The sequence below is a fragment of the Stomoxys calcitrans genome, chromosome 4 (assembly GCF_963082655.1).
Source record: "Stomoxys calcitrans chromosome 4, idStoCalc2.1, whole genome shotgun sequence".
Lineage (NCBI taxonomy): Eukaryota > Metazoa > Arthropoda > Insecta > Diptera > Muscidae > Stomoxys > Stomoxys calcitrans.
In genome coordinates this window covers 106,089,412-106,112,930 of record NC_081555.1, presented here as the reverse complement: position 1 = coordinate 106,112,930, position 23,519 = coordinate 106,089,412, and positions in this window count along the sequence as shown.

Genomic DNA, 23,519 nt, shown 5'->3' with positions numbered 1-23,519 from the left:
CATACTTTAATTGGCTATGACAGAATACTTGTTCCACTAGCCAAACGTAGAATAGCATTCTAAGTGCCTCGATTTTCTGCACTCATTTCTTAATCTCTGACACAATTTTTCGAGGTGTATCCCACTACTTGATCGGGCATCAGGCCGTCCCGGTCGAAGTCGTCGGCATAGGCGTCTTGTGATTAGTGTGCCATATCTATTCACATCATCATCATCTCGTATAATCTTCTCCAGCAGGATATTAAAGAGGTCATACGATAGGGTGTCTCCTTGTCTGAAACCTTGTTTGGTATTATATGGTTCGGAGAAATTCTTTTCTTTTCTTACTGAGGAAAGCATATCAATGGGTGTCATCCTGTAGATTCTTATTAACTTTGCAAGGATACCAAACTCAGCCATGGCTTGAAATACCTTTGAATGTTAAAGGGGAATCGAAAGCGGCTTTGTAGTCAACAAAGAGATGGTAGGTGTTGATTTGTCCTTCTGGGGTCTTTTCCAGGATTTGGCGCAGTGTGAATATCTGGTCTAGGGTGGATTTACCAGGTCTAAAGCCGCATTGATAAGGTCCAATTATCTCATTGACTTTAGGTTTTAATCTTTCAAACAGTACGCTCGAGAGTATCTTGTATGCGATGGGGAGGAGACTTATTCCTCTGTAGTTGGCACATTCCGTCTTGTCTCCTTTCTTGTGTACGAGACATAGTATGCTTATGTTCCAATCATCGGATATGAGTACTTCTAGCCTTCTCGGCGTATTGCCTTATCGGCGTATCGCCTTATCGGCGTATCGCCTTATCGGCGTATCGCCTTATCGGCGTATCGCCTTATCGGCGTATCGCCTTATCGGCGTATCGCCTTATCGGCGTATCGCCTTATCGGCGTATCGCCTTATCGGCGTATCGCCTTATCGGCGTATCGCCTTATCGGCGTATCGCCTTATCGGCGTATCGCCTTATCGGCGTATCGCCTTATCGGCGTATCGCCTTATCGGCGTATCGCCTTATCGGCGTATCGCCTTATCGGCGTATCGCCTTATCGGCGTATCGCCTTATCGGCGTATCGCCTTATCGGCGTATCGCCTTATCGGCGTATCGCCTTATCGGCGTATCGCCTTATCGGCGTATCGCCTTATCGGCGTATCGCCTTATCGGCGTATCGCCTTATCGGCGTATCGCCTTATCGGCGTATCGCCTTATCGGCGTATCGCCTTATCGGCTTATCGCCTTATCGGCGTATCGCCTTATCGGCGTATCGCCTTATCGGCGTATCGCCTTATCGGCGTATCGCCTTATCGGCGTATCGCCTTATCGGCGTATCGCCTTATCGGCGTATCGCCTTATCGGCGTATCGCCTTATCGGCGTATCGCCTTATCGGCGTATCGCCTTATCGGCGTATCGCCTTATCGGCGTATCGCCTTATCGGCGTATTGCCTTATCCGCGTATCGCCTCCGGTCTTAAATAGTTCAGCGGGTAACCCGTCGGCTCCTACTGCTTTGTTGTTCCTCAGTCGCGTCACTGCTATTTGGACCTCATTCTGACTAGGAGGTAATCATTCTGTACCATCATCAGGGATTGGCTATGTGGTACCCTCTTCGCCGCCAACGTCGGACATTAGCAGTTGGGTAAAAGTTCTTTCCATATCCTCCTTCTTTGTCTCTGCAGTAGGATGTGGCTGCACCAAAGCCATCGGTTTGATATCTAATCCTTGGGTAGAATTTCCTGACTTCATTCTGACTCCTGTGCATCTCAATTCACCAACACTCAGGTCTTTCCATTTCCTTTTTCTTTCTGCGGAATATACACTTTATGCCGGCATGCTCTATATGCGACATTGTGGGCTTCAGTAGCATCTCGACACTCTTGGTCGAACCATGGAGCGTGATTAGACCAATACTTACTTACGCCTCAGTAGTTTGGTGGGCTGCTATGGAGAAAAAGTGCAACATAAGGACCGTGCAACAGGTTCAGAGAACATGTTGTCTTGGCATAGGCTGAGCGATGAGGATCACGTCCACTAGGGCACTGGAGACTATTCTACATATCCGATCCATTGACATACAAATTAAGTGTGAGGCAGCCATTGCGGCTATGAGACTTTAGGCGATGGCAGAATGGATTGAGGATGGGAGCAGCTCATACCATCGCGGTATAATCGAGGCGACAATAGGTAACCTGGAATGAGGTTTCCGATCGGATACCTGAGATGAACCTTGAAGTCGAGTGGGAGCCACTGCTGCCATCGGCACAGTCTTGGATTGACGGAACGCTAGTGGAGGATCATGTTACACGAATGAATCAAAGCTAGAGGACAGAGTGGGCCTGGAGGTTTACATTGAGAACCCAGGGACTGAGATCTATTTTAGACTGCCTGACCATAATACGGTCCTGCAGGCGGAGATCCGGGCGATCACGGAATGCGTGAAGTGGTGTAGTGCTAACGCGAGGACGTCGAGTGTGAACATCTTTACCGTCAGTAAAATTGCCATAAGGGCAATAACAACCAGGACGGTAAGGTCACGAACAGTCTTGCAGTGTAAGAAGGAGATTAACGCCTTCTCTGAGGATGGCAACTCCGCATCGTTTGGATGTCGGGCCATAACGGAGTAAGGGGAAATGAAAGGGCAGATGATTTGGCGGTGAAAGCCAGAGAACTGCCGTCAATAAACTTGGCTAACCCGAAGACTTTCGGGTCGACGCAGACCAAGTTAAGGGAGTGGGCGACGAATGCGCATTTTTTCTCTTCTTTTGTTTTTCAGAGTGATTCTTATAGTTTTCCGGGGGCGGGTTACTGGCCTAGCGCCCCAACCGCATGGGTCTTGTGGAATCGCACAAGTATCCCTCTATATCGCGAACTGTTTGCTTCAAGATCCGACGCTCAGCCGTCCCTAACCTGGAAACAGACACCTTGTCGTTTCGAGTATCATTGGCACTCAGTATTTAATTAAGAGCCAATGCCACCTGACCCCTCACTGAGACTCTCCTCCTAAAAATCGCTAACTGTCCGCGGCCGCATTTGCAGCGACTCCGCATAAAAATGGAGCTTTCTACCATTCGCAACCTGTGGATGCACCCCATAGCTTTCAGCTACGCTTCCCGTGATAACAACGAACAGCACATAAGACGGAGCTCAAAGTTCCAGCCTATGGACCCATGAAAAATTCGGCAGGGCCCGGCCAGGATTCGAACCTAGGCAAACGGAACAACAGCGAGAGCCATTGCCGTTGTCTTAGCGGTCGAAGCCATTAATACAACTTCCAACAGATGCACAAAATCATGTGTAGTACGGAAGAAGTGTCTGTCATTACACAAAAATACATGCATTGGGAAAAGTACAGCTAATAAGCATGGTTGTCGAGCTTGGTTAATGTGGTAATTGTATCATAGATGTGTTTTCGCTATTAATACGATTCATATACAACATACCAACGCACGGCCCTTGAAGCCATCACACCTAATAGGGTTGAAAAGTCTTCTAACCAAAGACTGGTGTGTGTTGCTATCTTTGGCTTTCCTTTTCCATTTGCATCTCCGATCATTGAGTTCGTCTCGTCAGAGAAACAAACAAAAATTGTAAAATTTAATGATCTTCGCCCTAATAGGAAAAAAACACTTGAAAAAATGAAAAAAATAATACAATAAAAATTGTTAGAAAATAAAAAAAAAAATTTAAAAAAATATTAAATTTTAAAATCCTTAAAAATAAAAAAAAATAAAAAAATTATCGATAGAATTTCATGTTCACATTGTTGTGAGCTTACTGCGAAAAGATATAATTTCTAAAAAATATATTTTCCGTCTGCCTTTTAATATTAAACATTTTTTTCTTTGCTTTTATTTTAAAATTTTATTTCACTTTTTTTTTTAATTTTTCAGGGTAGCTCCTAAGTCACTGCGAAATATTTTGGTTTAAAAATTTTTTGACTCTGAAGTTTCTTTTATCAGTTTTTGTTTTGTTTTGCGAACGTGTTTCTAGAGTTTAGTAACAAATCAACGTCAGCATCAAACAATTGTTTGCAACTCTTCCCCATGGTGGCTTTATCTCTGTGAATATGTGCTTGCACACACATTTCGAAAAACTCTTTTATGCTCTGTCCAGCATAAAATGTTTATTGCAGCATTTTTATGCTTTTATTTGGTCACAACTTTTCGATGAAATGGTAAACAAAACGTGATAATGCATTTCTATCCAAAGAATGTCTAAAATAATGTAACTGAAATAGAATGGAATATGTGCTCAAAAGTATAGCATTTTAAAATTTTCCAAAAATTCCAACCTCAATTTAAACTTTCGCCTAATTTAAACTTTCCTCCTACAAACGTATTCTCGTCTCACTTAACTCATTATTCTCATTTCGTTGTTTTCATCTTTTTTTTTTGAGACTAAAGCTTAAATAAGCGCCAGATTGCCATTTCTGTTTCGAGTGCTCGCTAAGCATTCCAAATGAGGTCATATTGGATGGCCTGCCTGCCTGCTAAATTGAATTTCATCGTAAATTGTTTATTACGGGCACTCAACGGTGCAATTGAGTAATTTTTATACGACCTTTAGTGCCCACTTGATTGTCGTTCATAATGTCAGGGTGGCAGGGGGTGGTAGGCTTGAATGGAAAAGGTTTTTAATAACTAATCTGTCAACTTTAATCGACGATGACAGTCAGCCAATTCGCGTGCAAGGCTGCCAAGCTTTAAAGTCAAGCATCATGATCCTAATGATGATAGTCAGGCAGGAGGTAAAGGGTATGAAGGACAAAGGCAAAGAAGGCTTCCCAAATAAGGTAGACTTTTATTCGATTTATTTAATGTGTCAAAAATCTTATATGAAACCAGTAAGGAAAAGCAAAAGTCGGGCGGTGTCGACTGTATAATACCCTACACCTACCCTATAAGTACAATGCGGGATCTACATCCAATTCTGAATCAATTTTGATGGACCTCACCGGATGTTTCGAATGTTTTCGGTTATTCAATAATCGGCATCACATTGAGTAAATAGGTTCAAACTGTAATATTTACGGTTGACAATAGCCACAATTATTGGAAATTACCCAAAATCTGGTAAACCTATATATGGAAGCTAAATCTAAATCTTAACCGATTTTGGCCAATCTTCTTAGATATTGCGGGAGTCGTCGAAAAAAGCGTTGTACAAAATTTTGCCATGATTGGTCAATAAATGCGGTTGCAATGGCACTAGAAGTGAAAATCGGGCGACATATATATATATATATATATATATATATATATATAATGTCGAAAATCAAGAAAAAAACCCTCCTGCCAAATTTCGACAGAATCGGTTGCCAAACGACCACGTTATTGCAATTTTAGTTCAAATCGGATGAACATATATATGGGAGCTATATCCAAATCTCTACGCCGAAAAACATGTCGGTGCATGTCTGTACAGAAAGTGATTCTGAGTCGATCGGTATACTTATCAATGGGTCTATCTCACTTCCTTCCGGGCGTTACAAACAAATGCACTAAGTTATAATACCGTGTACCATTGTAGTGGTGTAGGCTATTCAAATCAATTTGTTTTTGTTTGTTTGTCTTTTCCATATAGACTCAAAAACGGCTTAAACGATTTTCTTGAAATTTTCACAGACGATGCATAATGATCCTGGGGAGAAAATAGGGTACTACATTTTTTTATATCGGACCCTCCCACTTACCCTAATTTTCAGAAACGCTTGATCTCTGACATAGGTGTTTCAATTTAAGCGAAATTGTGGGTGCTTTCTTACAGTAACCTAGAAAAAAATTTTGGTATCCAAATTTCGGATGGGGTATCTAGGGGGGGCACGCCCTCTTCTCCAAAACCCACCAAATATATATGGACTAATCACGATAATAAGGGACTCAAATGAAAGGTATTTAAGAGTAGAATACGAATCTCATATCAAAATGTGGGACCATCCCAGCCTCGAAAACACCCCTAAATCAGACATATTTATCGACAATGGCAATATGGGACTCAAATAAAAGGTATTTGAGAGTAGAACACGAACCTGGTGTCAAATTGTGGCTCCAAGTGTTTGGGGGAGGCCCCTCTAGCAAAAAACCCCCCAAAGATGACAAATTCAGCGACCACAGCAATATGAGGCTCAAATGAAAGATTTTTTGGAGTAGAGCTGGAATCTGGAGGCCACCGTAACGGCCAAGTCAGTCAGTGACAGCCCCAACCCCCAAACCGAACATGTTTGCCGACAATAAAAATATGGGCATCAAATGAAAGATACTTGGGATTATTGCACGAATCTTATATCAAGTTTCGGGACCAACTGTCTTGCGGATGTACCACCCCCAAAAGAAACCTCCAAGTAGGACGTATTTGCTCACTATGACAATTTGGGGCTCAATGATAGTGGAGCACGATGTTGATAGTTTTCAGGACCTATCTCCCAAACCGGACATATTTGCTGACTATTACAATAAGAAAAGGTATAAGTGATTAGAAAATGAATTTTATATTCAATTGAAGACAAGTGTTTGGCCCCCTTAAACCAATGGCAATATGGTTAAAGTAGAGCACGATGCTGATATTTTTTCAGTGCTAATTGCTTGGGGGGCCACCCCACTATCCAAAACAGCGCTTAATCGGACATATTTACCGACCATGGCAATATGGGACTCAAATGAAAGGTATTGGAGAGTAGGGCATGTAATTGACACCCGCTTCCAGGACCAAGTTTGTTGGGGGTCCATCTCTTCCGCAAACACCATCTAAACAGGGTTCCCAAATCCGGAATACATATTTACCGGCCCAGGCAATTTGAGGCGTGAATTAAAGGTATTTGGGAGTAGAGCTAGAAATTTATAACCACATTCGGGACCACGTTTCTGGGGGTCCACATCCTAAACCTACCAACCACCATCCTGGGGCCCTTCCCACTCCCAAAATCTCCATGAGTCTATCCTAACTTAGAGTTTCTTTTTTATGATTACTTTTTAGTACTTAGAGCGCACAGCAAAATCTTATTTTTATAGGATTTTTTTAAGCTGTATTTGGAAAAAAGACAAAATTGTATTCCTTAAAAAATTGTTTCAATGAAATAAAAATTGAAAAAACGATTAAATAAAAATTTAAAATTTTTTATACAATTTTATTTCTGGCCCATTGTTTAAATCGGTTAAGATCCAGAGGTTTTATGCGAATAAAGAAACAGGAGGAGTGGAAAAGTGCATCAGGGGGTGAAAGCGTGCGGATCTGAACGCACTTCCCGTCGCAAACATACTGTTCCATCTCGTCCATGAATGTTCCCAGAGGAACGTTCGCAAGATCGAATAGAATCCATACAAAAACAGAGCAAGTGGTTGACAGTCTCCCTCTCATCCTCATAAAGACAAGTCCTGCAGAAGTCATTGTGCGGCCATCCCATGTGCGCCGCCTTGTGGCTTGTGGTACCGTGTCTGATAATGACCCCTCTCATGTTCCTCAGCGGTAGCAATCTGTTACGATCTCCTACAACTGTGTTAAGTGCGGTCCAAATCGGTCTATAACCTGGTATAACTCCCGTATAAACCGATCCCCCGATTTGACTTCTTGAGCCCCTTGAAAGCCACAATGTTCATCCGAATTGGCTGAAATTTTGCAGGTAGCATTCTGTTACGTTCTCCTACAACTGTGTTAAGTGCAGTCCAAATCGATTTATAACCTGGTATAACTCCTATATAAACCGATCCCCCGATTTGACTTCTTGAGCCCCAGGATGCCTTAATTTTCTTCCGTTTTAGCTTTAATTTTGCCCATAGCATTATTTTAAGACCTCCTACAACTGTGTTAAGTGTGGTCCAAATCGGTCTATAACCTGGTATAACTCCCATATAAACCGATCTCCCGATTTGACTTCTTGAGCCCCTGGAAGCCTCAATTTTCTTCCGTTTTAGCTTTAATTTTGCCCATAGCATTATGTTACGACCTCCTACAACTGTGTTAAGTACGGTTCAAATCGGCCTATAACCTGATATAACTCCCTTTTAAACCGATCTCCAAATTTGACTTCTTGAGCCTTAAAAGCCACAATGTTCATCCGAATTGGATGAAATTTTGCAGTTAGCATTCTGTTACGACCTCCTACAACTGTGTTAAGCGGGATCCAAATCGGTCTATAACCTGGTATAACTCCCATATAAACCGATCCCCCGATTTGACTTCTTGAGCCCTTGGAAGGCTCAATTTTCCTCCGTTTTAGCTTTAATTTTGCCCATAGCATTATGTTATGACCTCCTACAAGTGTGTCAAGTGCGGTCCAAATCGGTCTGCAACCTGATATAACTCCCATATAAACCGATCTCCCGATTTGACTTCTTGAGCCCCTGAAAGCCTCAATTTTCATCCGATTTCGCTTAAATTTTGCACATAGTGTTCTCTTATGACTTCTAACAATTATGCCCAGTTAGATCCAAATCTGTATATAACCTGATATAGCTCCCATATAAACCGATCTCCCGATTTTACTTCTTGAGTCCTTACAAGTCGCAGTTTTCATCCGATTTGGCTGAAATTTTGCATGCGGTGTTCTGTTTTAACTTTCAACAACTTTGTCAAATACGGTTCAAATCGGTGTATAACCTGATATAGCTCCCATATAAACCGGTCTCTCGATTATCCTTCTTCAGTTCCAAGAAGCTTTAATTTTGCTGGTTTGACAAGAGTTTGGTACGTAGAATTAAATTATGCTCATCAACTAAATTTAGTTTGCATAAATTTTAAGCAGAATCCATGGTGGTGGGTTCCCAATATTCAGCTCGACCTAAAATAAGCACGCTTTTACTGGTTTAACCTGTTCTCCCTTTCTTGTCCATGTGCCTATCCGTCTGTTGTAATCACTCTACAGCCTTCAAAAATTGAGATATTGAGCTGATATTTGACACAGATACGTCTTTTTGCTGCACGCAGGTTATGTTCTTGAACAGGCCAAATCGGACCATATTTGGATACAGCTGCCATATAGACCGATCTGCTGATTAGGGGTCTGAAGCCCATAAAAGCTGCATTTGTTACCCGATTTCGCTGAAATTTGAGACTGTGAGTTGTTTTAAGCCACTCGACATCCTACGGTTCAGATCGGACCATATTTAGATATAGCTGCCATATATTGGGTTGCCCAAAAAGTAATTGCGGATTTTTCAGGTCGGCTAAATGAAGTTGATGATGACCAAATCAAAGCATTAATTGAATTGGATCGTCATGTAACTGAGCGTGAGATAGGAGAGAAGTTAAAGATACCAAAATCAACCGTCCATTATCACATAAAAAGTCTTGGACTGGTGAAAAAGCTTGATATTTGGGTACCACATGTATTGAAAGAAATTCATTTAACAAACCGAATCAACGCTTGTGATATGCACCTTAAACGCAATGAATTCGATCCGATTTTAAAACGAATCATAACAGGAGATGAAAAATGGATTGTTTACAACAACGTTAGTCGAAAACGATCATGGTCCAATCATGGTGAGCCAGCTCAAACCACTTCAAAGGCTGATATCCACCAAAAGAACGTTATGCTGTCTGTTTGGTGGGATTGGAAGGGTGTGGTATATTTTGAGCTGCTTCCAAGGAACCAAACGATTAATTCGAATGTTTACTGTCAACAATTGGACAAATTGAATACAGCCATCAAGGAGAAGCGACCAGAATTGGTCAATCGTAAAGATGTCATATTCCACCAGGACAACGCAAGACTGCACACAACTTTGGTCACTCGCCAAAAACTGAGTGAGCTTGGCTGGGAACTTTTGATGCATGCACCATATAGCCCTGATCTTACACCATCAGACTACCATTTATTTCGATCTTTGCAGAACTCCTTAAATGATAAAACTTTCGGCAATGATGAGGCAATAAAATCGCACTTGGTTCAGTTTTTTGCAGATAAAGGCCAGAAGTTCTATGAGCGTGGAATACTAAATTTGCCAGGAAGATGGCAAAAGGTTATCGATCAAAATGGCAATTATATATTTGATTAAAGTTCATTCTAAGTTTTACTAAAAATGCATTTACATTCTTTTAAAAAAACCGCAATTACTTTTTGGGCAACCCAATAGATCGATCTGTCGATTAAGAGTCTGCAGCCCATAAAAGCTGCATTTATTACCCGATTTCGCTGAAATTTGGAGTAGTGAGTTGGTTTAAGCCACTCGACATCCGACTCAAATATGGTTCAGATCGGACTATATTTGGATATAGCTGCTATATAGACCGATCTGTCGATTAAAGGTCTGAAACCCATATAAGCTATATTTTTTACCCGAGTTCGTTAAAATTTGGAATAGTGAAATGTTTTAAGCCTCCCGACATATAGATATAGCTGTCATATAGACCGATCTGCCGATTATGGGTCGGAAGCCCATACAAGCTGCATTTATTACCCGATTTTGCTGAAATTTTGAAACTGTGTGTTGTTATTAAGCCTCCCTACACCTGACTCAAATATGGTTCCGATCGGACCATATTTGGATATAGCTGCTATATAGACCGATCTGCCGACTAAGGGTCTGAAGCCCATAAAGGCTGCATTTATTACTCAATTTCGTTGAAATTTGGAATAATGAGTTGTTTTAAGCCTCCCAACATCTGACTCAAATATGGTTTCGATCCGACTATATTTAGATATAGCTGTCGTATTGACCAATCTCTCTTTTAAGGGTCTGAAATGTTGCATTTATTACCCTATTTCGCTGAAATTTTAAATGATGAGTTGTTTTAAGCCTCCCAACTTATGGTTGACTCAAATATGGTTCAGGTCAGACTATATCGATATAGCTGTCACATAGACCGATGTTGCAGATTAGGATCTTAATCCCACATAAAGCGGATTTATTGCCTGGTTTCGCTGAAACTGTTACTAGTATATGAGTTCTCGGGACCTGAATATAATATTATCCAAACAAGCCCTATTTAGATATAACTATGGATATGGTAGTGAAGGATGGTTTATATAGGATGATTAATATATTGGATATATGTGGATATCCAAAATTCGGCACGGCCGAACTTGACTCGTTTTTAAGATAAATTTACTTTCCACAAAAAAAAATGTAAAACATTTTTTATGGACATATTTTTTTAAAAATTTATTTATAAAAAACATTTTGTCAAAATTTTCCATTCCATTCCATTCAATTCCATTTTTTTCAAGTTTTTTTTACCTGTTAGGGCGAGATCATTAAATTTTACAATTTTTTTTTGTTTCTCTTTCGAAACGAGCTGGATGATCGGAGGTGCAAATGGAAAAGGAAAGCCAAAGATAGCAACACACACGAACCACTATGGGACTCGTTTCGTCTTTGGTTAGAAGTCTTTTCAACTATATTAGGTGTGATAGCTTCAGGGGCCGTGCGTTGGTATGTTGTATTTGAATCGTATTAAGAGCGACAACGCATCTATGATACAATTACCACATTAACCAAGCCCGACAACCCTGCTTATTGGCTGTACTTTTCCAAATGCATGTATTTTTGTGTAATGACAGACATTCTTTCTGTTACCACATTCACCATTACCACATTAACCAAGCTCGACAACCCTGCTTATTAGCTGTACTTTTTCCAATGCATATATTTTTGTGTAATAATGACAGACATTTTTTCTGTGACAAATTACACTTCTTCCGCACTACACATGATTTTGTTCATCTGTTGGAAGTTGTATTGATGGCTTCGAACGCCAAGACAACGGCAATGGCTCTCGCCGTTGCTCCGAGGGCCCCCGTTCGTGACATTTTTTTTTTCCATATAACTTGCCAGATAGTTTCGGATTTTTAGTTCCAGAAAAACACAAATAATTTTTTAAAGGTTTTGTTCAATTTCCAATATTTCGGTTGACTCTGTCTAACCGTTTACAGAATGTAATCGATGAGCAACACTACAAAGTGTTGGCCTTCGCTTCACTTTCTGCTATCAAATCTTCTCATTGTGACTACCTCCGCTATTTACGAAATTATAATTTCATTGTTTTCCATCAATGAGATTGCAACATTATTTGACCTCTCATTTGGCTATCTCAAAGCCTAATACCATGGCCACTATCACCTTCTCCCACTTTTGGCCCTATCAAAGGTATTAAGAGATTAAAAGGTTTGACAACAAAAAGTTCAAGGTTACTGCGAATCTTTTGATAACTTTTGTTGTTATTGAAATTTAGACTAGCATTTATCGTTTAACATTTTAATTAATAACATAAAAGTGTGTATTTATTTTCTATATTTCTTTTTTAATTTTTATTTTTTTTTTTATCTTTTGATGACAAAATTGTTATTGCATATATTCTTGGCTTTTGTATTCAATACATAATTGGATATTTGCCAATGTTTATTTTAGTAATATGTAAATGATGTTAAAGGTGTTTTTAATTGCAACACTTATTTAAACTGTGTTACTGTGCATAAATAAAACCCAATTGTATTGTAAATAATGCAAATTTTAATTTGCAACAAATGTCGCCGCTAAGTAGTTGTTGATATTCCAATAAAGTGTTTCCACATGGGAGAAACACGTTTATATTTAAAAATTTTAATTGTATAGATAAAATAGCGGACACTTATTGCCGTGGTCACTAAATAATTCCAGTTAGGGATGTGTTTTGGCAGTGGAGCCCAGAGACTTGGTCCCGCAAAGGATTTTGTATTCGTGCTCTACTCTCAATTGCCTTTCATTTGAGCCACATATTGCCATAGTCGGTAAATATGTCCTGTTTGGCGGATGTTTTGAGGTTACAGGGCCAAAAATACTTGGCCCCTAAAGTAAATACCAGATTCTTTTTCTACCCTCAATAAACTTTCATTGCAGTGCCATGTTGTGCAGATCGATATACATTTCGGTTTGGTGTGATCCTCCGCAAAGTTTCCCACCCGTGTTCTGGGCATGAAAATACAAAATGATGTCCGTTGGGCTAAACATGTATTCGAAGTGTCGAAAGAAGCATTCAAGTGTTTAGGCTTCCTTAAACGGTGTAAGAATTACTTCACTCCGTGTGATCTTCTTAAAGTCTACACCACTTTCATAAGGCCCAAAATGGAGTACAACTCACATGTATGGGCTGGAGCTTCAGAATCATCCCTCGAGCTACTGGACCATGTACAGAGAGCGATGGCGTTGATTGGGGACAGTGGGGTATCCAACTATATTGCCTCCCTTCAACATCGTCGCAATGTGGGTTGTTTGGCGCTGTTCTATCGGTACTTTCATGGTGTGTGTTCGTCTGATATTCGTCTTCTTATTCCTGATGTAAGGATGTATGTCAGGGATACTAGACATTCCAGGAACTCACACCCGCAGAATGCATTATAAAGAGAATTCTTATTTCGCCCGAACCGTTCGTATGTGGAATCGATTTCCGGCTAATGTTTTTCCCACTTTGACATCCAAAGATTTAAGACAAATGTCAATAATCACTACATCCTTTTCTCCCCCTCCAATTCCTAATTTCCTGTCGCCAACGCAATGCACTGCATTCACAGGGGACATCCCCTGCGTGTTGGCTGACAGAAAAAAAAGGAGTACAAACAAAAGTTCGTATGAATCCCACCACACATCTTCGAGATCTGTTGTTTTCGAAGGTTAGGGTAAGGGGGAAGGTTCATCCTTCTTCCATTCCTGATATCAAACAAGTAAGGACAGGCAAAGTCGGGCGGCGGCGACTGTGTAATACCCTACACCTACCCTATAAGTATAATTATGGAGCTATATCTAATTCTGAATCTATTTTGATAGACCCCGGTGGATGTTTTCAGATGGGTTGATAAGCAATCCGTTTCAAATCTCGAGCAAATATCTTCTAACTGTCAAAACTACGGTTGACAAATGACACCATTATTGCAAGTTACTCAAAATCTGACGAACTATTGCAAACATCTCAGATATTGTGGTAGTCGTCGAGAAAAGCATTGTACAAAATTTTGGCAAGATTGGTCAGTAAATGGACCTGCAGTGGCTCTTGGAGTGGAAATCGGGCGATATACATATATGGCAGCTATATCTAAATCTGGAGCGATTTTTATGAAAATCACAAGTAATATCAAGAGTCATAACAAAATCCTACCTGCGTTATACAAAATTTTGGGACGATTGGTCAATTAAGGCACTTGCAGTGGTTCTAGGAGTGAAAATGGGATGAACATATATATGAGCTTTATCCAAATCTGAACCGATTTTTTTTTTTAATTTCAATAGGCTTTCTCTAGGCCGAAAACAAAATTTACCAAATTTAAAGACGATCGGATGAAAACTGCGACCTGTAGTTTGTACACAAGCTAACATGGACAGACAGACGGACATAGCTAATTCGAATCAGAAAGTGAAGCTGAGTCGATCGGTATACTTATAAACGGGTCTAAGTTAGGTTAGGAAGGGTTAAGTGGCAGTCTGCCTTCAGACTCACTTAGACGTTTTCGTCTATTGTGTTACCACAGGAACAGAAGAAGGAAAATGGCTTCCAGTTGAACCATCCAGATCGCTTTAAAAAGCTCAATAATACAGGTTCTCAAAGAAATGAAAACCAAAAGTGGAACTCCTTCTGACCGCTAGTGCGGGACACACACACAAGGTTTTTTATAGTCTCTTCTTCTTCTTCGATGTCCTCACAGCTTCTGCAAAAGTCGTTGATGGTAACCTTCCGTCTGTCAGCATGTTTTCCGATTAGACAGCGACCTGTCATGACGGACACAATGAAAGAGACGTCTGTTCTAGCCAATGACAGCAAATCAAGTCTAGATTAGGCCACATAGTTTTGGAATGCTCACAGCCACCTTTTTGTGACCATCTATCATTCGTTGTCCTTCGAGCCTGGTTCTGAAAACTTAGCTTACATGTCGCTAGAGGCATACCCACAGATACCAGTATTCCTGGAATGTGTAGGGTAGTTCCTAGTCTCGCAAGCTCGTCTGCTTTAGAATTCCCTGGGATATCTCTGTGGTCTTGCATTCAGAACTGGTGAATTTTGAACTGTTCAACCTTGTTGAGATATCTGCGACAGTCGAGGGCGGTTTTTTAATTCAGAAATACATTATCCAGGGGGTCTTTAGTCTTTAAGTCCTTAGGATCAGCCCAAAAGGGCTACGATTGATAATTGGTCATCGGGATTATGAGCACTCCATAATTATGTGGCCCACTCTAGACTTGAAAAGGTCTACCGCTTTGCTGTCGCTTGCTAGAATAGACGTCTTTGTCACAGTGTACGTCATTTAAGGTCACTATCCTTTCGCAAAACATGCTGACAGACTAAAGGATGCCAGTGACGACTTTTGCCGAAGCTGTGAGTATTTCGAAGAAAAAGAGACAATGGAATATCTGCTGTGTATGTGTCCCACACAGGCAGTCAGAAGGTGTTTCACTTTAGGTTTTCAATTCTTTGAGAACCTGTCTGATTTAGCAGATATGAAGATTCGCTAGTTGTTGCGCTTCTTTAAGAGATCTGGATGGTTCAACGGTAGGAACTTGAAGGCATCTTCCTTCTCCTCTTCCTGTGGCATCATAATGGACGCAAACGTCTCAGCGAGTCTGATGGCAGACTGCCACTTAAATCTAACCTTACGTTAGGTTGAAACTAGGGTGCGATTTTAATACGTCCCAAGCCACTATGGACATACACCTAAGCCAGAAATCGGCTTGTAGTTCGCTCTAATTACTAAAAAAGTAACATAGAAAAAGAAAATCTAAGTTTTACCCGCGAAAGCCAGGCACTGACATAGAAATGTTCCAACTTCTCATCATCTTCCCCACATGCCCTACACATGCTATCACTTGCCGCACCGATTTTACATAATCGAGCTCGTAATCCTATGTGTCGTACTGACCTCCTTCTTACTTCCTTTTAGTAATAGTCTCGTCTTCTCACGATCCAGATCACCCCATAGGATTTTCGCCGTCCTACCGACCGTTTCGCTGTTCCACAGTGTCACATGCGTTTGTCGCCCACGCCCTTAAATCGGACTGCGTCGACTCGGAAGGCTGCGGGTTAACCAAGTTTATCGACGACAGTTCTCTGGCCTTCACCGGCAAATAGTCTGCTTTTTCATTCCCCCTTATTCCGTTATGGCCCGGCATCCAAACAATGCGAATTGTGCCATCCTCAGAGAAGACGTTAATCTCCTTCTTACATTGCAAGACTGTTCGTGACCTTACCGTCCTGGTTGTTGTTGCCCTTATGACAATTTTACTGTCGGTAAAGATGTTCACACTCGACGTCCTCGTGTTAGTAGCACATCACTTCACACATTCCGTGATCGCCCGGATCTCCGCCTGCGCCTGTACACCCCCATGCCCACTCTGTACCCTAGATTTGACCCATCCGTGTTAGATGATCTTCCGGACTGCAATACTAGGGTTCCGTCAGTCCATGACTGTGCCAATGGCAGCAGCACTCGGCCAGATGGCAATACTAGGGTTCCGTCAGTCCAAGACTGTGCCAATGGTAGCAGCACTCGGCCAGATGGCAATACTAGGGCCCGCCAGCCCAAGACTGTGCCCCTGGCATCAGTGCCTAGCACTCGAGTGTCGTCTCAGGCATTCGATCGGAAACCTCTTCCCTTCCTACCAGGTTTCCTATCGTCGGCTCGATTATACCGCGATGGTATGAGCTGCTCCCATCCTCAATCCATTCTCCCATCACCTTAAGTCTCATAGCCGCAGTGACTGCCTCATATTTAATATGTATGCCAATGCGTCGGATATCTAGAATAGTCTCCAGTGCCCTTGCGAGCGTGGTCCTCATCGCTCCGCCTATGCCAAGATAACATGTTCTCTGAACTTGTTGTATGGTCCTTATGTTGCACTTTTTCTCCATAGCAGTCCACCAAACTACTGAGGCGTATGTAAGTATTGGTCTTCTCACGCTTCTGTATATCCAGTGGACCATCCTCGGATTCAGGTCCCATTTCGGGCCTACGGTCTGTCTACATAGTGTCCAACATCTGTGAGCCTTCTTAGTACGCTCCTGAATGTGAGACTCCCAATAACGTTTCCTATCCATGATCACTCCTAAGTATTTAACCTTGTCAGATATCGAAATCGTTTTATTGAGGAAACGTGGTGCGTTAAATTGGCCCACCTTCGGCCTTTCTCGTGAACAGGCATATTTCTGTCTTCTCTGGGTTAACATTAAGACCCCTGGGTCTAGCCCAGTCATTTGCCATATGCAAAACCCTTTCGGCCCTTTTGCATTGCTGGTTTAGATCCTTACCCCTCAAAAGTATTATAACATCTTTGGCATAGCATACGGGTTCAAATTCCTCCTCAGTCGGCATCCATAATATGTTATTTATGGTGGTCACCCAAAGGAGTGGCGAAAAATGACCCTTCTGGCATACCCTGTGCCACTTTCTCCCTTATATTTATGTCGTGGGACCCGCAATTTATCCAGCTGTTCCTTAGCATATGGTTTATCCAGTCTGTAAGGACCCGGTCCACCCGGTACTGGTCTAAGGGTTGGACCAATTGTCGGTCCGCACATGGTTAAACGGCCCCCTCGATGTCAATGCAGACCGCCAATGTGTTCGTCTTGTCATCGAAGGATTCTTCCGTTTTAGGCACAACCTCGTGCAGGGCAGTCTCCACCGACTTTCCCTAGACATAGGCATGCTGTTTGTAATCAATCAGTTCGTTGGATGTCCTACTCTTTATCATGGTGTACACAATGCGTTCCATGGTTTTAAGTAGAAGGGACGTAAGGTTTATAGGCCTGTTGGCATTCAGTGGCGCATAACTTGCCTTGCCGGACTTGGGTACAAACACCACCCTTGCCTCCTGCCAAGCTTTCGGAGTATGTGGAAGTCCTAGGTACGCTGTGAAAATAGTGGTCTGATGAGGCGCCAGATAGTCGGCCACCTTTTTTAGTAACGCCGGAAATATTCCATCAGGCAAGGGTGGACCACCACCCTTGCCTCCTGCCAGGCTTTCGGAGTAAATGCAAGTTCTAGGCACGATGTGAAAATAGTGGTCTGATGAGCCGCCAGATAGTCGGCCACCTTTTATAGTATCGCCAGAAATATTCCATCAGGTCCGGGTGACTTAAATGGTTTGAAGCTCCTCAAGGCGTCCATGACCATAAATTCCGTTATGATAAGCCTTCGATCAAACCTTCGAACCTCATTATTCAAAGATTCCGGTGTCTCTGTGAGTCCCGTCGTATCCTGTGGAAAATGCGTTTTCGTCAACATGAACTTTCTTCATAGAGCACCCATTTTGATAATAAAATTCAATTATTTGCAAGCATTCTTCGTTTGTAAGACGATTCATGCTTTAATTATGGACCAAACTGAAGATGTTTGACAGTGAAACAAAACACGAAATGTGCGTAAGCTGTTTAAACCAGTGTTGCCGAAAAGATAATAGCAAAAAAATCATCATGGGTATCCCACGTTTGGCACTTGTAATACACAAAATTGTCAATTTGTGTTGCACTTGTCTTTAAGAAAACCATTCGTTAAACGACTTTTTCATTAAATTGAATTTAAGTTTTTTATTTTAAAAAAGGGGTGAAAAATTAATCCCACCCTTTGGTATTGGCCATAGAAATGTCTTTTGAAAAGTTTGTTCAGTATTCTCTGTACACGCGACCTTGATGGTTAGTAAGCATAAAATAGACAAAAAAGCTTAAACCCCTTTTTTGTTTAACATCCAAACTTTTAAAAACTCCATCTTGTTCATATTTTTCCCTTTCTCCTAGGGCTTCAAAGGTTTTGCTTTTTTTCATGTAATTTTCCCTATGTTTTTAACTCAGTTTTCTTTCTCCCCTTTGAAACAATTTCCTTTGTGAATTGAAGCCTACATTTGAATGTACTTTGAATTTAATCAAGTGTTGAGGAAAATGTGTTATGAACTCAATTCATTTGTGCTTGACCTCATAAAGGTATTTTTTCTTGTTTCCTTCAAAGACTTTTTCTTTCCCCCCACAATATGTGGCAACACAGCGGGCTCTATTGAAGTTTTCGTCTTAAAAATATTGAAGATTGAGAGAAGGAAATGGGAAAAGAGATAGGGAGAAAATAATGACAAAACAGCATGCTTCATTTGTGTGATAGAGTGTCACATAATTTCTTAAGACCCCTCCAACCATTCATTCCTATTTATTTAGCTATTCATTTCAATTTCTTTTATTTCCCTTCCCGCCCCCTCCCACCTTTTCATGACAGGACATTTGGGTTGAAAACTTTTCCTTTTGAGAAACAAACAAACCTTTGATGACCTTACTTGCATAGCACAAATATCCTTTGCAACACTTGTGGACATAAATACTTAGAAAAATACTTGGAATAAGTAAACTACCTTTTCAAATAAATTTTTTATGCATATATTGTGGGTAACATTTGAAAAGCAAAGGGATATAAGAACAAACTTTGAAAGTTTTTGGGTAGGGAACAAATTTTTAAAACTCAAAAGTAGTTTTCAAAAAACTTAAAATGTGAAAAACTTAACACACATGCCACGAGCTGATAAGAGAAGTTAACAAACAAAATAACAACTTTTTCGAATTGTAATTCACCCCTAGGTGTTAAAAAGTCAAATTCGGGTATTGGTGTCCGTGAGCTTTATTCGATTATTTTAATCAAATTGTACAAGAATGAACCCCATAGGGGCTCAAGAAATCAAACTGCGATTTGGTCTCTGTTAGTTTACTTTTAGAACGTTTGTCCCATTAGCCGAACGTAGAAGATCGTTCCAAGCGCCTCGATCTTCTGCACTCCTTCTAAAATCTCTGACACCAAGCTTCGGGATGTCTCTCACCATTTGATCTTTCCATCGGGCTTTAGGTTGTCGAGGTTTGCATATACCATGATGATCGCCTTCAAAAGACTTCTACGCTGGACCTTTTTCATTTATTCTGACAACATGACGTAGTCAACGCATCTTTTGTATTTTGATACGTTTAAACTATGCAAACGTCTTCACACAGCTCTTACGGTTCGTTGTTCATACGGCGCCGATGCAAACTGATTCATAAATTTTGCGAAGAATCTTTCTCTCAAACACTCCAAGCACAACCTCGTTTGACTTCAAGTACCCATACCTCGGAACCATATAACAACACGGGTATGTCAGTGACATATGGCTAATGGTTTATACGGCGCCGATACTCTCCATCATAAATTTTATGAAGAATCTTTCTCTCAAACACTCCAAGGACTGCCTCGTCTACTTTCACACGTACCCATGCCTCGGAACCACATAACATGGGTTGTATCAGTGTCTTGTATATTCTATTTTTCGTCTGCCGAGAGGTGGCCTTATTGCTGACTATCTCAAATTTGTGGTTTCCAAATTTCTACATTTTTATACCTACCACCAGAGGGTGAGGGTATGCTAATCTAGTCATTCGATTTGTGACACCTCGAAATATTCGTCTAAGACCCCATAAAGTCGTATAGCCTTGTCCGTCCGTCTGTCGAAATCACGATAGAGGTCGAACGCGTAAAGCTAGCCGCATGAAATTTCGCACAGATACTAAATATCGAAGTAGGTCGTTGGGGATTGCAAATGGGCCATATCGGTTCAGATTTAGATATAGCTCCCATGTACACCGATCTCCCGATTTAACTTTTTAAGCCCCTGCAAGCCAATATAAATAGCTCCAATATAAACCGATCTCCCGATTTGACTTCTTGAGTCCTTACAAGCCGCAATTTTTGTCCGCTTAGGCTGAAATTTTGCATGCGATGTTTTGTTATGATTTCCAACAACTGTGCCAAATACTGTAAAAATCAGCCTATTACCGGATGTAGCTCACATGCAAACCGGTCTCTCGATCATCCCTGTTCGATTTCTAGAAGCTTTAATTTTTGCTGGTTTGACAGAAGTTTGGTATTATTTAATTATTTTGCATAATTTTTTAGCAGAATCCATGGTGGTGGGTTCCCAAGATTCGGCCCGGCCGAGCTTAGCACGCTTTTACTTGTTTCATCGACTTGGTTGTACAAGGCGTTTTGGGAGTTGATACCATCCATTTTGTCTTGTCTCTATTTACCGTCCGACCCATTTTCACTGTTTCATTTTCGATTCTTTCAAAGGCTGTAGCTACTACTTCCCGTGACTGACCCATGATATCGATGTCGTTGGGATTGGCTAGTAGCATGTGTTCTCTTGTGAGTGCCAATTTGCCATGAATATTCCATTAAGGAACTGGGGCAAACTTCCCACAAACCAAAGAGTGCTCTCCGATTCCAGTTTAAGCTCAATGATAAGGTGCCGCAATGCAACACCTTTTTGGGGTGAATGGCTGCCACACCAAATAGTACAGTAACTCACAAATGTCGCCAGCATTACGAGGGGATAACCACCACTGAAAGTTTTTTCTAATGTTTTCGCCAAAATTCGAACCCAGGCGTTCAGCGTCAAAGGCGAACATGCTAACCTCTGAGCTACGATGGCCTCTTGTGCGTAGTGTGCCATATCTATTCACATTTGCATCTCGTATGATCCTTTATTGCAGGATATTAAAGAGATTATGCGGTAAGCTGTCTCCTTGTCTGAAACCTCGTTTGGTATTGAATGGTTCGGAGAGATTCTTTCCAATTCTTACTGAGGAACGTGTGTCTGTATGGGTCATCCTGCAGAGTGTCATTAATTTTGCAGGGATACCAACCAAACTCAGACATGGCTTGAAATACCTTTGAACATATAGGGCTATCGAAGGCGGCGGAGATGGTAGGTGTTGATTTGTTCTTCTAAGTTTATCAGGTCTAAAGCAGCATTGATAGGGCCCAATTATCTTATTGACTTTAGATTTTAATCTTTCACACAGTACGCTCGAGAGTATCTTGTATGCGATGGGGAGGGAACTTATTCCTCTGTAGTTGGCACATTCCGTCTTGTCTCCTTTATTGTGTACGGGACATAGTATGCTTAGGTTCCAAACATGGGATATGCGTTCTTGTAACCAAATTGCGCAGACGAGCTGATGCATACGCCTCATCAGCGTGTCGTCTTAAATAGTTCATGGGGTAACCCGTCAGCACCCACTGCCTTGTTGTTCTTCAGTCGGTTTACTGCTACTTGGACCTCATTCTGACTAGGTGGTCAACATTCTATCCATCATCAGCGATTGGTTCTGTGGTATCCTCTTCAATCGACATTAATCATGAAGGAGTTAGAGTTTCTAGGCATCAACTCTACCCTAAGATAGTTTTTTAATAACATACATACTAAAAGATGCCTTACGGAAGGCTTGGGATCTGTGGATCTCAAAAGTTGGGTCAGCAGAGAAACACCTCAAGGTGGTGTTCCGTCTCCTCTACTTTGGAATATAGCCTTTAACAATATATTATTGTCTCTGAAAGAAAAATGTGTCAAAGTGGTCGCGTATGCTGATGGCGAGGCAATTGCTGTTAGGGGAAAGTGTATCAACACTCTAAGAGATATACTTCAGAAAGCTCTACGTGGTGGTCTTGGTATAAATTCGTGTAATACCGAAGAAGCTCTTTTCAGCCGGAGATACAAGTTGCCTTCAGTAGCACCTGTCTCTTTGGGAGGAGAAAAAATTTCTGTTTACAGAAAGCGCAAAATACCTAGGTGTTTTGCTGGACAGGAAATTGAACTTCAAATCCAACATTTTGGAAAGGTAACTCTTGTCCTATGCACCTGCAAGAGAGCCGTTGGCAAAATTTGGGGGTTTAGACCGCGCGTCATGCATTGGTTATACACTGCAGTTGTCAGACCTATAATGCTATATGGTGTTTATGGTCTGGTGGATGGCGCTTCAAAAGTTCACCTACTCTTCAATACTCAATCGGCTCCAAAGACAACACCATCTCATGCACTGCATTTTATGCTACATCTAATGCCTCTTGACATTGTGGCTAGACAAATTGCTGCGACCATTGCTGTGAGGCCAAGGGAGCTCTCTCATTGATCATGTGGCGGGTACGGGCGCTGTTTTATTCTTGTTACAATGTTCGATGTACCAGGCAGTTTGGATTACACCCTACCTGAGCCGCTTTTTGATAAAAAATTCTATACCACTATTTCTGAATGAACCGATTGGAACTACAATATCCCTGGTAGAAAAAGTTACATAGACTTCTATACGGATGGTTTCAAACTAGACGACCGAATGGGCTTTGGCGTGTACTCTAAAGATCAAGAACTGATCATATTGAAAAAGCTATCCGACCACTGAAGTGTGTATCAAGCGGATATCGTTGCAATTAAGGAAGTGGTGGAATGGCTAAGATATAATGTCATAACGACGATTGGCATAAATATCTTCTCAGACAGCCATTAAATACCTGGAAAATGTATTTCTGAACACAAAGACCGCCCTCGACTGTCGAAGATCTCTCAACGATATGACTGAACAATTCGAAATTCACCTGTTCTGGGTGCCGGGCCACAGAGATATCACATGGAATTGTAAAGGGGGACGAGCTTTCGAGACTAGGAACTACCCTACAGATTCCAGGGATACTGGGTATCCCTCTAGCGACATGTAAGCTAAGTTTTCAGGACCAGGCCCAAAGCACAACGAATGATAGATGGTCACAAAGAGGCGACTGTGAGCATTCTAAAACTATGTGGCCTA